Genomic DNA, 11,636 nt, shown 5'->3' on the forward strand with positions numbered 1-11,636 from the left:
ATATTAATATTTATGCTACCTGCGTGAAGCATATTATGTATTTTTCACCGACTTCGTTATTAGAAGATTCGTAGTTCCATTAGTATATATTTTTGCATCCTTATCTTATTATTAATTTTTTATGTTCAAATTTTTGTTCTCCGTATCAAACAAATTTTTGGATTTTTTTACATTGTCGAGAAAGTTCCTTTAGTGGTCCAGCTGTAAATTTTTTTTTTAAGTGGAAAATATTTTTTAATGAGAAATTACATTATATAAATACACCATTTAAAAATATTTTGCAATGTTTTTTCATCACCATTAAGATAGTGATAGCGTAATTAAAATAAGTAGCTTGATGTTCTACATACACTTAAAATTTTCGCCCATAAAATTAAAAAGAAAAAAAAACAGTATTTATTCTCAAACCCTAGACAATTAGCTTAATAGTCCTTTCTAATCGTTTTTCTACAATACTTTTCTTATTTTTGTAACGCTATCTTCTTCTTGTCTATTTATTTCTTATTATCAGTTTTTTTTTTCATACGGAGGCGAATTTTTTTAACTATTCGTACAAAGTAAAACTAATAGCCCTCCTCAGAAGATCTGTGAGGCTTGCGAGGTCAAATGGTCCGTGCACCATCTGCTCTTTGGCTGCCCAATCTTTGGAGCTATCCGACAAAACTTAGATTGGGTTCAAATAGGAAATTTCTATTAAACCAGAAAGAAAATATAAAACGCCTCTTGCGGTTCCTCTCCTATAGTGGAATGAAGAATACGACTTAATGATTTTTGTATTTTAGTTTTTATTTATTGTTGTTACTTGTCTATGTTTATTCTTTATTGTTCCTGTTTCTTTATTATTTATTTTTGTTGTTTTATGTAACGCTACATCATAATGTTACTTTAGTCGCTAATGATTGTAATTGTTGATGCGACTGTAAATAAAAGCATAAAAAAAACTAATAAAAAATTCGATTTCAAAGAAATTTTTCGGTATAGTTTATTTATTGAAAAATAAAAATTTATTTTTAAATCTTCTCTAAATATTTGAATTTTTTAAATCGGCGCTAAATTAAGAGGTGAGTTTTTTTAGTTTGAAAATTGTTTTTAAAAAATGCAATTTGAAGAAAACGTGAAAAATAGTTATTTTTAACATTTTTTTTTTTTACAGTGTTTTTGAAATTAAGTATATTTATAATTCTTTAAGTGTAATTTTAAAGAAAATATATTTATTTTAATCAATTGCGATCGTTTTTGATTTTATTTCTTAGTGAACTTTTCAGTATAATTTATTGTACTAGTATTATATAATGAACTTTCTTTAATTTTTTCTGCTAATTTACTTACTCGAAGTTTGTGGAACAGAAAGATAATTTTTCGTCCTGTATCCTTAACATAAAAAAAATATTATTCGTTAGGAAAACAGTTTTCTTTTATAACAGGATATAATTATTTGAATTAACCAAAGTTTCTTTTATAATTTTTTCTTTAAGACTATACCACAAGGGAAACCATTTATAAAAATTACGAAATAATACCTACCTACAAAAAGTTTTACAAAAATGTATCGTTAAAGGAATCCCTCCTTTAATGTTTAAAAACATCTTTCTTTTAAAGTTCGTTCAAAATTTTATATGATCTCAATAAAAAGAACCTACCATTATTTTGTTATAATCTTGGAATCAAAAAAAATAAATTGAAATTTCATGTAATTATAAATTCGAAATAAATTTATTTTTCGGTGATCCGAATTTTCCATTAGATAGCCTAGAGTATTTCTGTGTCACAAAAACCTTTAGATTGATTTTGAAATATTTTTTTTATGAACAAGAATGGGGAGATCAGGTTTTCGTTAGGAAAGCATTAACCCAACTTCAGAATAATGTGGAGTGTAAATAAATATCCAGTTGAACTATACAAATTTTTCAGCTAGATTCTAATGGAGATTTGATTATCAAAGGTTATCAAACCTTTCAATTTTCCAGACTTTTCTCTTGAAAAATGAATGTTGAATCGTTTATTTCATTTTGAAATGTATTAGATTATTTATTAGTTTTTCATATCATTCAATATGTGTTTATGCGTACATATCCGTTTTCACTTCATTCAAATTATAACTAAAACCTTTTTAAATATTTTATATTTTATTAAAATTCTGTCAGTTGTTTTAATTAATCTGAACTAAATATCAATTGTATTTTACATTATTTAATATAAATATATTTTAAAACAGCTGTTATTAAAATACTTTTCTAATTGCATTCTTTTACAGTTATACCGATCTGTGAATACGTACCAATGTTTAAACAACTGTTTGTCATACTTTTCCTGTTTAAAACAGCTTTTATTTAAATTTATTTTACATATTTCCTAGGTAAATCAAGGTTAAAATTCAAAGAGACATTCTAAAATTAACTCGTTTAAATTAAAAAGAACCAAAGCATTGTACACATAAAAACAGTATTTTTCCGTTTCGGTCGACTATGAACTATGTTTAAGACTCCTTAACGTCTTTCCTCTGGTACTTTCAACACTCTCGTTGGCATTTTTTCCGAATTCTTCTGCTTCTATTCTTTTTTGTTTTAGAGCTGCTTCTTCGCATCAAACTCCCTACATTGAGATTTATTTTAATTTTTTTCTTTATTAATTCCCGTTTTTATAAATTCAGAATTTCTATTCCCGATGTGTTTAAATCTTTCTTAAATTTATTACAGTATACGCTTTTAGTTTTTCTTTCTAAATAGAAAAAGAGGAGTTTTCTTGAGAATTCTTTTATCTTTACAGGGCGTTAAAACGCGTCCTATGAAAGACTATAATGTTTTATGCATTATTTCTATAAATTATAGCATTTTGTGGAGCCGGAATTTATTATCGGAGGGTATTGTCCTTTATAAGATTAGGTATTTTCAACAAAACTTTTTTGGATTTCTTTTAAAAGGTCCATATGGATCATTGTCAAATATTCTACCGGGTGCAACACTTCTGGGCGAATTTTTGTATTCAAATACCTTAATTTTGCAGATAGATTTTTTTGTTGTACGCGTGTTGTGTTAGACCGATTTAATTTTTTCACCCGATTTATCAGATTTCTCTTTTTGGCTGTTCTATTTCATAGTTTTTTTGAAGATATTTAGATTTTCTTAAAAAAAGAAATAGGGAATTTTGATATTTGGAATATATTTTTTCAAAAGATTTTTTTTGGGCTATTCTTTTTGCTATTTCTTGTAATATGTTTATTTGATCGATTGATATTTTGTGATCGCCCGACAAGTTAACCGAATTATCTGTGAAGGCGAGGCAAACAATAATATGCGGCGTCTTTCTATGGCAGTTTTGATGGGAATCGTTATACTTTTGACATGTGTGTATCATTCGCGTATAATTTTTTTTAACGCTCTTTTATTATTGATTATTTTCTTTTATTTCTTAAAAATTTTATTACTCTCAATCGAAAGTCAGTTTGTAATAAATCAAATTTCTATTTATTTGTTTACCTGAAAAAATTAAAAAGAAATTTTTAAAAAAGAATGAAACGCAAAAATATCTTAATATTCTAAGTATTTTAGCATCCTTGCGATATAATTTTTTTTCAAAGCTGTTAAATTTATTTTAACAACCTTATTAATTTTTTTTTTTAATTTTTAAACCCCTGATCTACTTTCCCAACTCCCTTAGAATTACTTTAACTAGGCAGTAATTTTTTAATCTAACCGAGTAGTGTTAAGAAATTAAAATATATTCAAACGTAGAATATGAACGTTTTGAAAACTTAATGTAAGCTTAATTTAAACAAAATTGTAAACCCTTAAATTTGGGCTTTCCATTAAACAAATTTTTATATTTATTTTAGGTTCGTTTAAGTTAAATATTTTGTCAAATTAAGAAATTTTATAAATCAAAAAGTGTAACGGATACAGTTGAAATAAATGCACGCTTACACAGTTAGTTCAAAATATTATAATTTACTTAAAAGATTACAAGTTGTATTTTATCAATAAGAGTAAAAAAATCGCAAAAATAAAAAAAACTTTTTATAAAAAAAGGACTAAAAATATTTTTAAATTAAAATTACAGTAACAACGTATTAGGGATTTTTTAAGCAATAGGAAAACAAATTACGCAAATATCACAGAGTACAATTTCAAAAGATAAAATTTCAAAGGTAAATAGATAAATTAGTTTAATTGCTTATTATCAATTACAAATAAAAAGATAAGGCATAATTAATATTCGGTAACATTATGCTCTTTGCCTTACAAGGGCAGACTGCCCAATAATTATTTAAAGCTTGGAGAAAGCAGCGTCAAAGTGCGTGACCTTATTTTTCGGAATTTTTTGTAGAAATTCTTACGTTTGTATATTTATGTTTTGATATAAAGTATACTCTATAAATTTTCTTTTTGTTTTTTTCAGTGGAATATATATTTATTTTATCGATTACAGCGATATAAATGAAATTAAAATTAACTCTACAAACCGTAATGAGAAAAAATAATGTTTACGTTTCTTTTAAGAAATTAATGAAATCATTAGAATAAATTTTAAACAACGTAACGTGTGTGAAATGAATGTCTGTCGTAATAATAAAAATAAAAAAAAATTTAAAGATTTTTTAACCATACGTTTTGGTGCAGTCGTGTGTAATTTTATTAATTTTTATAAAAAGTTTAATTTTTATTATTTTTTTAATATTTTTAACTGTGTTTTTTTATGTTTAGCTTTGAAAAAAATATTCCTTTTATCCTATGTTTTGTAATATTACTTTTTTAATCAATTATGTTTTCAACATTATGTCAATTTTCAACAGTATGCTTTCAGAAAGATTATTGGATAGAGGAAATTCTAAAATATTTAACGAAAACGCGGTAAAATAAAATCATACCACTTGATATTAACATCGCCAGACCTTAAGTAATAATTAAATAGTTTACCCTTTCGAAGCACGATCTAGTGGGATCGTGATTTAATGTAATTTTTTTTAAACACATTGCAGTAAGAGATTATTATGAAATAAAGAAAAGGTTAAATGTGAAAAAAAAATTATTTTTCTCTGCTTCTTTGAGATTCTTCCTTGTAGGTTTCTCCTCTAGTTTTCCCTGTTCTTTGTCCTTCTTTTCCCACCAGTTTATTTACTTCTTCGTCCTCCCTTAAATCAACCACCTTTTTATTTTCTATCTTCGTCTTTTATTATATACCTTTGTTCTGTCGATCTACAATACATTTATCTTAATACAATCATTTATTAACATATGTCTCTTACCCACTTATTATTATTTTATTTTTTTTACCGAAAAATAAATAAAGAATAAAGATCATTGGGGAAAAAAAAAGAATAACCTTCTTTGGGCTAAGTTACATTTTATATATATATATATATATATATATATATATATAAAACAACATGTCGTGACCGTTTCATAATCAGTGCCCAGCAAAAATTATAAAGATAAATTGATGAAAATTTGTATACAAAAATTTCTTTTTACGTTTCTTCTTACGGTGTAACTGCACATTAAAAAGGTTTTTTTTTAAATTCCAAGTTCAGAGTTTAAATGAAGTAACAATGAAATTTACTATTTTTTTTTTAATTTCTCTGTAACAAATGAAGATATCACTTGATTTTTGGTGGGTTTTTCTCTATGTGAATATCTAAAAACCGATTTCTAGATTTTTAAAATTTGACATTAAAAGGGGTGAAGAAAGGTAAAAACGTTTCGAACGATTACAAATTTTCCCCGTTTTCGACTATACTAAAGAAGATATTCACTGAATTTGACCTGAATTGTTAAACTTGCTCTGCAGAAAAAAACTGAACAGGTTTTAATTTTTATATGTCATTATTATTATCGCAAGCATGAGTTTAATGAACACAAGGAGTTCCAAAGGGCAGAGCCCTGACCGGCTAAACATCCCCTGACCGCGACGGGAAATGCAGGCAACCGTATAGATAGTACTATACTTTTTTCGTTTTCCTGTTTAGCTTCCGGTAATTACCGTTGAGATAATACTTCAGAGGATGAATGAGGATATGTATGAGTGCAAATGAAACGTACAGTCTCAGTTTGACCATTCCTAAGATTGTGGTTAATTGAAACCTAAACCACCAAAGAACACCGGTATCCACGATCTAGGATTCAAATCCGTATAAAAATAACTTTACTAAGATTTGAACCTTAGAACTCTCGACTTTGAAATCAGCTGATTTGTGAAGATGTGTTCACCTCTAGACCAACCTGGTGGGTTATAGAGTACTATACTATAACCACCTACCATCGGGCTAATAACTATAGCTTTTATACCTGCTCTTTCATAACTTTTTTTTTTTGTCTTCAGTCATTTGACTGGTTTGATGCAGCTCTCCAAGATTCCCTATCTAGTGCTAGTCGTCAGTATACCATCTACATCCTACATCCCTAACAATTTGTTTTACATATTCCAAACGTGGCCTGCCTACACAATTTTTTCCTTCTACCTGTCCTTCCAATATTCTTTTTTTTCATAACAAAAATAAGAAAAAGATACTTTCTGAAATGATTTTTTATATCGGAGTTTATCTGGATGGAAATAATTTTCGATTTTTAACATTTTTGAATAATTCTAAAAATTACTTTGTTATACTATCTTCCAAAATGTTGCCATATATGTAATTTTTTTTAAAATTTATTTGTAATCAGGTTTGAATTTGAATTTTTACTAATTTTTAAACTGCAATTTCGTTTTTTTTTGTAATAGAATCTTTTTAATAATTTGTAATTAATAGAAATTAAGGAATATCGTATGGGTATAATACGTATGGGTTTCACTGATTTTTAAATTGCACTTTGTCAGTTATAAAATGTATTAAATTTTTAATTTATGATGAAAGTAATGCTGTCAACTTTTTTAATTCTATTTACAAATTTTAATTCTTTTTTTTTAATCTTTATTATAGAATATATATATATATATATATATATATATATATATATATATATATATATAGTTCTGATTTAAACATTTAGAATGTTCATTTTAATAATTTCTTTCTTACAACTGTGTGCAGTTTGTAAGAGAAATTTCTTTTATGAAAACAATCTTTTAACAGGAAAAGGAGAAATTATTTAAATAAAGAAATTAATTCACGTTAAAAAAAGTGGGAGAAGAAGGAAAATTATTATAAAATGAAAGAATTATTAATATTTAAAAGGAAAAAAAGAAAAAGTCGTGGTAGATGAAATTTCAATTCGTAGAATTATTTATTTAAAAAGTTTTGTTGTCATATTTCTGTCAATAACATTATTCATGCGCTTTCTTTAATCGGTGGTAATAATTATTATTTTTACATTTCACTTAATTTATTTCAACTTCTGTTTTCACCTTCCGTGTTTATTCATATTATATTGTTCTTTGATCATTACACAAAATAACGACGCGATACTAACATATTATCAAATAATTGGCTTTACTAAATCAAAACTGTAATATTTATTTATTTTCTTCACAATTTATAAAACATTTCCTTTTACCGCTATTTTTCATTCTGCCTCAATCACTTTTCATATATCGATTAAAAGTACCTTTTCTGGTTATAAAAAAATATATATACTATTTTTAACCCACATTTTTTTTCCATTAGGCCACACAAAAGAAGTACGATCCAATTTTTACCTATATTTTATTCCCGTTTTAACTTAAACTATTTATATTTAAAAATACAAATAATTATAATTATGACGTAACATAAATTTATTAACAAATAATTGAACTTGTAATTTTGTTAAAATTGGTTCTGCTCTTTTTTTTTTTTAAATTTAGTAAATATTTTCCTTATTTATGATTATTATTATACTTGTTCAGTTTTTAGGTAAAGTTAAATTTATTTGCTTTATTATATTAATAATGTATTTTTTTCACTCTTCAATTAAACTTTATCAGTTTCGCAAACATTAGTGCTTTTCGAAACGTGTTTTTTTTATATCAATTTATTTAACTGATGTTTTTTTTAACACTATCAACCTATTTCATTAAATTTATACATACCAGATTTTATAGTTTATATTATAACTATTCCTTTTTTAATTCTGACTCGGTTTGTGGTCAAATATTTGATTTTCTTAGGCGATCTTTCTAAGAAGATCTGTGGATTTAAATGTTATTAAAAGACACACGTGTTTTTTTCCTCATTTGTTTTCTAAACCGCAAAACTTAAACGACGAAAAGAATTATTTTTCTCAGTAAGAATTTACTATTCCATTTTTTTATCCAATTTTTCCTTGTTTTGCTATTACTAAATTCCGCATTCAATTATTTTTTTACATTTTTACTTTTTTTTTTTTTACAACCTTTTACGAATATTTAACCAAACTTATTAATAAATTAGGGAGATTCGGTGTGTATTTTAAAAATTTATTTATTTTTTCAACTTGTCCTTACATAAGTTATTATATCCTATCGGATAAATACGAATTATTCACAAAGAAGTTTAATTATCCTTCAGATTTGCATAGTACTTTTCACTGACTGAACGTTCATGTTCGAAAATAGATATATGTATACGTGATTGAATATTTATTTATCATTTAGTCTAATTTATTCGTGTAAATGCGTTCTTTGGACGTACATATATGGAGCGCGTGAACGAATACTGTTTATCAAGTGAACGCTACTTAAATGGTATCTTCATAACTGTAAATCAAGGGCATAGTTGATTCTTTTTTAAATGTAATTTATTTATTTTTTGTTTTACTTTATTTAGAATGAAATGTTTTATAGCAATAATCGAGTTTAATTGTAAATAGCAGAATATAAAGGTTGCGTTAAAGAGCTTTTTGGTTCTCATCATAAGAAATAATTATTGCTTTTATATATTTTTGTCTTCAATCATTTGACTGGTTTTATGCAGCTCTCCAAGATTCCCTACCCAGTGCCAGTCGTTTCATTTCGGTATACCCCCTACATCCTACATCCCTTACAATTTCTTTTACATATTCCAAATGTGGCCTGCTGCTTCGTCCATTTTTAATAATTCTAATTCCCAAGTAACAAAATTCTTCTACTTCCATAGTCTTTTCTCGTTCAATTTTTTATTCAGTGATCCATCTTCGTTATTTCTACTATATTTAATTACTTTCGTTTTGTTCTTTTTTATTTTCATGCGGTAGTTCTTGCGTAGGACTTCATCCATGGCGTTCATTGTTCCTTCTAAATCTTTTTTACTTTCAGCTAAAATTACTATATCATCAGCTAATCGTAACATCTTTATCTTTTCACCTTGTACTGTTACTCCGGATCTAAATTGTTCTTTAACATCATTAACTGCTAGTTCTGTGTAAAAATTAAAAAGTAACGGGGATAGGGAACATCCTTGTCGGACTTCCTTTTTTATTACTGTTTCTTTCTCATGTTTTTCGATTATTACTGTTGCAGTTTGGTTCCTGTAAATGTTGGCAATTTTTCTTCTATCTGTACTTGAACCCTAAACTCTTTAAAATGCTGAAAACTTTATTCCAGTCTATGTTATCAAATGTCTTTTCTAAGTCTAGAAATGCCATATTAATCTGAGCGCTAAAATTGCTTCCATTGTCCCTATACTTTTCCTGAAACCAAATTGGTCTTCTCCTAACACTTCTTCCACTCTCATTTCAATTCTTCTATATAGAATTCTAGTTAAGATTTTTGAGGGATGACTAGTTAAACTAATTGTTCTGTATTCTTCACATTTTTCTACTCCTGCTTTCTTTGGTATCATGACAATAACACTGTTTTTGAAGTCTGACGGAACTTCCCCTTTTTCGTAAATATTACACACCAGTTTGTATAATCTATCAATCGCTTCCTCACCTGCACTGTGCAGAAATTCTGCAGGTATCCTGTCTAGCTCAGGAGCCTTTCTGTCATCGAAATTCTTTAATGCTCCATTAAATTCAGATCTCAATATTTTATCTCCCTCTTGATCCTCTTTGACTTCCTCTTCTTCCTCTATAGCACCAGTTTCTAATTCATTTCCTCCGTTTACTCTTCAATATATTCCACCCACATATTAACATTTTTTTCGTATTATAAATCGGTTTACCATCTTTATTTAAAACATTATTACATTTTAACTTACGTACCACAAAATTCTCCTTAATTTTCCTGTATGCTCCGTCTATTTTACCAATGATCATTTCTCTTTCCACTTCTGAACACTTTTCTTTAATCGAATTTGCAAATTATTTACCTAATTTGCACTTCCTGTTTATAATATTTCTCGGTTCTCCATAGTTCCTTTTACCAGCTTCATAGCTAGCGTTCTTTTACTTTCTACGTTCATCCATCAGCTGCAATATTTCGTCTGAAACCCAAGGTTTTCTACCAGTTCTCTTTGTTCCGCCTAAGTTCGCTTCTGCTGATTTAAGAATTTCCTTTTTAACATTCTCTCTTTTTTTTCTATATTTTCTACCTTATCTTTTTTACTCTGCCCTTTTTTACTCAGACTTCATACTTGTAAACTAAACATAATTGTTTACAGTAAACATAGAACTGTTGTTTTAATTTTACAAACAGGACTACAGATATTAAGTATTTATATTATACGTTCTAAATTAGAAAACCTTGTAATTGACAACTTAATAGCAACTTTTTCTGCGCCATTTAATTTACGCTTAAATAATTTTTTTAATATTGCAATGTTAATATAATAACTGACTGCGGCTGCATTCTGATTTTATTTAGCTTCCGGAAATATTAATAATATGTTGTTTATAAATATGTATGTGTATCTGTCTGAGCTCGCTATAAGCAGTTTGTTGCTGTGCTTTGAATTTACAATTTTTATTTTTTTCGTAGCTTTCCTTATATAATATGTTAATTTTGTTGTCCGAAAATGAATAATAGTATTTTGTATTAATAATGTAAATTATTTTTAATCATATTTACAGCCATATATTATTTCGCATAATATTATATTACATCTGTTTTTACTGTACGTCTATTCAAAATAAAACAGTATATTATTAAAAATGTTAACATTTTTTAATTTTTGACTCGAAAAAATTTCGAAATTTTTGAATTTAGCCATTTATATAAAATATACAAATTTTCATCACGAGTTTTAAATTTTTAAATTTGTAGCACATTTTTCTTTCAAAACTTCAAAAAATATTTCTTGAAAAAATTCTTTCAAATTTAATCGATAATTTTCATTGTCCCTTAAAATGATCTTAAAGTTATGAATCAATTTTATTAGAAAATTCCTTAAAATTTAAACCTATTTTAAAAAATAAATGTCTATTTTTAACAATGAATTAAACAAAACTTAAATTTTGTTATTATTGCTATCAGTTTTGTTATTATCGTATTTTTTATTTATTTATTTAAAAATAGTGTCAGATTAAGGGCTAATTTCTTCTTACTCCTATATTTTAGCTAAAGGTCAAACAAAAGTGCTGAACTAAAGAAATTAAAAATAAAGTTCAGTTGTTGAAGCCAATACAACGTTCTTTTACGACGTAAAAGCAATGTCGTCATTTAATATTTGTTTTTCCTGTTACTAACCCTTTACATCAATACTATTCTATTTTATACTCGTCTAATTCCAACTGGTTACGAAACAATTTTTATTAACTCTTACATAACATGTTATCTATCTATAAATAACATTATTTTATCGTAAAAAATAAGATTATAATTAACAT

General features: G+C 26.4%; 1 protein-coding gene across 6 annotated transcripts in view; it reads left to right on the forward strand.

The window, feature by feature from the left end:
• Positions 1 to 11,636, forward strand: part of LOC142325538 (uncharacterized) — a 344,160-nt gene that overhangs the window by 277,214 nt on the left and 55,310 nt on the right. The window lies entirely within an intron of this gene.

The sequence above is a fragment of the Lycorma delicatula genome, chromosome 5 (assembly GCF_047948215.1).
Source record: "Lycorma delicatula isolate Av1 chromosome 5, ASM4794821v1, whole genome shotgun sequence".
Taxonomy (NCBI): domain Eukaryota; kingdom Metazoa; phylum Arthropoda; class Insecta; order Hemiptera; family Fulgoridae; genus Lycorma; species Lycorma delicatula.